The sequence below is a fragment of the Ochotona curzoniae genome, unplaced genomic scaffold, assembly GCF_017591425.1.
Source record: "Ochotona curzoniae isolate NIBS_2020 unplaced genomic scaffold, NIBS_Ocur_1.0 scaffold_2587, whole genome shotgun sequence".
Taxonomy (NCBI): Eukaryota; Metazoa; Chordata; class Mammalia; order Lagomorpha; family Ochotonidae; genus Ochotona; species Ochotona curzoniae.
In genome coordinates this window covers 13,536,110-13,540,202 of record NW_024467096.1, presented here as the reverse complement: position 1 = coordinate 13,540,202, position 4,093 = coordinate 13,536,110, and the positions used below count along the sequence as shown (strand labels likewise).

The following is a 4,093-nucleotide window of genomic DNA, read 5'->3' as shown; positions in this document are numbered from 1 at the left end:
TGACCACTCATCCATTGGATCAATAAATTATGGTGTTATTTGGAAATTAGCTTCCCTGCATCTGTGGAGTTTCAGTGGCTTGCGTAGTCTTTTCCTTTTTGTAAGACTTTATTATTTTTTTTTTTCCTGGCTGCTGTTTCTCAAAGCAGGAGCAGGAGCAGTCTCCTCACATGAGTCATCATCAAGGAGAATAGTACAAACCCCTGGAGGTGCTTCCAGCTCCAATGTTTTCATTCTGCCTGTCTCCACAAAGCTTAATCTTTGGTTGTTATTGCCAACTGTTGTGACCACATTTCAAAGTGTGTGTGGGGAGCTTTATGGAGAAAGTGTAGGGAGGCTAGAGAGAAAGAAGCAAATTGGCAGATTTTTTAAAAAATGCCCATTTTTCCAATTATTTAAACTCACCTGGTTTTGTCTACATCAAGAGAGCCATAATTTTCTTGCTTTTAAAAAAGAAATTATGTCTCAGTAGAAAATAAACACATTATCACAGGCAAAAGGAATATATATTGTCAAAATAATTGCTATGGGAGATAGAATCTGGCTTCAATATAGTCTTTTTCAGCTTCTTACAGGCAGGGAACAGTCTTTTATTTCAACAAGCTAAGCAATGCCATTGGTTGAACTTCCTCTCCTATGTGGCTTCTTTATCAGTACAAACGCCTAGTTCCGAAGGTCTTTACGTTTTTATGCTCGTGGGAAACCTTTATAAAACATTTTGTTAAAATAGAGAAGATGAAATATTACTATTTGTACTTTGAGTAACAATTACAGGAAGAAAATTCAAAGATTTGTTCTAGTTATTTATTGCTAGTTGACTTGTGGGGTTGATCAGTTAGCATTTGGGAAGGACTTCTCACGGAGAGTTCACCACTGCTTACCTGGGTAGCTTGCAGCCTGCGGTTTGGAATCATTTGAGTCCTCAGGTATTCATGTGTCTAAAGGTGGATACTGACTATGGGAAACTATAGCATTTGTCCGTAGCCTCTCTGTACTTTCTTACAGCTCTGTGGCTGCATTCCAGGAGCAAATGTACCATGCAGGTCAGCTGTCACTTGTGTCACCTTTTAAGATCCGGATTTAGGCTACCTAGAACCAATGACTCACATCTGCTCTGTAGCAATCCCACCCAAGATTGGGGGTGCAGGGCAACACTCCCTGTGAAACCAGAGACATTACTGTAACCATTTTGGAAAAAGATAATCCTCCACATACAGTAGAAATTCCGTCATGAGTTTTGTAATGTGTTTAAATGAATGTATGAAGACCCCTTTTTAGCTACCGCTTGTAACATTGCCCACTTCTGCTCTGGAAAGATGTAAGTTATATACGCACCATCAGGAGTAAAGCATTCAGGCACTGTGTGAGACCCCGATCATACCCTCTATCCACCACAGAGGGAGGATTGTCTTGGCCTCTACTGAGCCTCCCAACTAGCATATTTCATATCACATTCCTCTGATCCTCTCCCAGTGTTTCACTGCATGTAGTGTATCAGCATGTAAACAACCAGCATTTTGCTTTGGAAAAATACATTCATATTCACAAAACAAACTTCCTTTGGCTCTTTTTGCCTACCTACATAACAATATTAACAGCTAGCATTTTAGGACACTTCAATGTCAGACACTGGGTTGAGTAACATTTATATGCAATAACTGAATTAGCCATTAATATGGTTATAAGATAGACTCACGCATTTCTGTATTATGACAACTAAAGCAACAACAAAAACAACAAACAAACAAGCAAAAAACCGTTGGAGGTTATAACAGCCTTATTCCAAACCTCTACCCCAAGGTTAGGGACCAGAATTCACAGAAATTTTGCTGTTACTCAGAAACATGCTTTCTCTGCTAGAAGACACTATCTTGTACTTCATGTGACATTAACACACTTGCATGACTAGAGCCTTACCATGCAAGTTTCACACAGTAAGTTTTGTTCTGCTTCTGTGCAACCAGAGGACAGTTATCTTGTCCTTACTTCAGCCTCTCTGTCCAAAGACACACACTCACGTTCATTCTCTTGTGCAGATGATTAGAATGTCTGAATTCTCCGCCTAACAAATAGCATGCTAAAAGCTGTGTCCTCTAGGAAACTTTCCTGACTTCCTCAGAAAGTTAAGTGCCTCTCTTGATAATTTCTGATTTTTAGTACATTCCCCTACCAAAGCTTCTCTGGCACCATTGATCTTATTTTTGTATATATTTTTTTTAAACCAGGTCATAAGTTCCTTAAGGAACCAACACAGGGCTTGGTATCAGATAATTACGTAGTAAACATACTAAGACTTCAGTTTTCTCCCATCACAGAACAGCAAATATCTCACTGGCCTCTCACATCATCACAGGGAAGGGCAAACTATATAAAACAGTTGCTTTCTGAGTTTGAACCAAAGGTAATGGAGCACTTTGATCTTTGAGATACAAGACATGAGCAGGATAACCCCCCATAATAGCCATGGATTTCTGTACGAAAACACTTCACAGACTTTAAAAAAGGGAGCAAAAGTGGACTTCAACTGCTCCCCTGAGCTAAAAAGACAAGAGATCAGAATTCAGAGATATTGAGGAGGTTTGAGTTTCTGCAGCAAGGTAAGTGAGAGAAGGAAGCTGTGACGAGTACGAGCTCTACAAATCTGCTCAGGGATCCTTTGATTCTTTGGCTGAGCACTAACCTGCATATGTGCAGAGAAAATTGCATCCAGTGAAGCTGAAAAGATCAGAGGAAAACAGCTACTGGCAAGATGTGAGCTAGACAATTATCAGAATCTGCACAGGACGGGGAGATGTTTGCATTATCAGTAGCCAGAGGGGAGAGACTTTGCTGAACATCTTAGATATGCAACACAATTTACAGAAAAGCGACATTTTAGGAACAGAATTAGCTTAACCCTGAGGTAAAGGCAATGCTAGACCAGCCTTTAAAAGTTTATGAACAAACTTCAAAAAGATTATGTTGATCCATGAGCAAAGTGATGCCTGATAGAAAAATAGGCTTAACTCTTACGAAATAAGACAAAATTCTTAAAAAATGCTTTCTCCACAGAGCCAGTTATGCAACAAACAGCTAAATCTACAAGTGAACATGGATATGTGGTCCATGGCTAAAAGACAAACTAGGAAAAATAGAAAAGGGGAATGAGGAAAGTGATGAAATTATCAAACAGCTGTTAAGATTATAATCAAATATGTAAAGTATGCAAGCATGAGTTAACTAATAAGAAATCTTGACTAAGAAAGGATAATATAGGAGAATTCAGGTCCAGATTGATGTCAGCATTCTATCATCAAATGTGCTCACTTCATAACTGGAAACTGATGATGCCCTGAGTTACAGCTAAAGAGTAAAAACAGAAACAAAGGAATAATTCCCAAAATAAGCATAAGTGTTTTAAAACTTAAATGCATGTGCCTGAGCATAAGTAAAAATTACTCCTGACATTTTTTTTTGCTGCCCCAACTAGGCAGAACAAAACCGCTTTCCACGTTTGTGTTGAAATGAAAGGCTACTTTTGCTTTTGAAAGTCATGGTGAGATTTTTCTTTAATGCAGCTGATATTAAACCTAAAGGTATTTTAGGGTAATCATTAGAGCAATAAATTAGAACCATGCGTCCAACAACAGTGTTTTAATCTTTATATTAACTCACCTCAATTCTTAACATGATGGTAAGTTAGACATTTTCAAGGAAACTTTGGGAAAGCTGAAGGAAATAATGAAGTTTTCAAATGGAAGATTCATAAAATACAGTGATATTAGTAAACAATTTATACTATACTTGATCTTAGCCAAAAGGCCAAGAAGCAATAAACAATTTATATGTTCAATTTATTTCTCAGCCATTCTCTTAACTAGATTATCCACACATATATAATATAGCACATTTTTTAATAAACAAAGCAACAACAAAAATCAACAAACAAAAACACTTAGGAAATTGTTTTTTTCCATTCTCAAAATGCAAGAGTTATTTTGTGAACATTTTGATGTTCATTAGACACCCACCTTATACGCTTTATTTTGCTTTTTAAGCTTCTTTTTCTGTTTCTAAACCTTAAAAATTAAGTCTTAAAATTAGTATGTCAAAA

The 4,093-nt window shown here is 37.3% G+C and overlaps 1 pseudogene; it reads right to left on the bottom strand.

Annotated features, from left to right (window-relative positions):
* Positions 1-3,720: 3,720 nt before the first annotated feature.
* On the bottom strand, positions 3,721-3,813 carry LOC121171408 (annotated as a pseudogene).
* Positions 3,814-4,093: the final 280 nt, after the last annotated feature.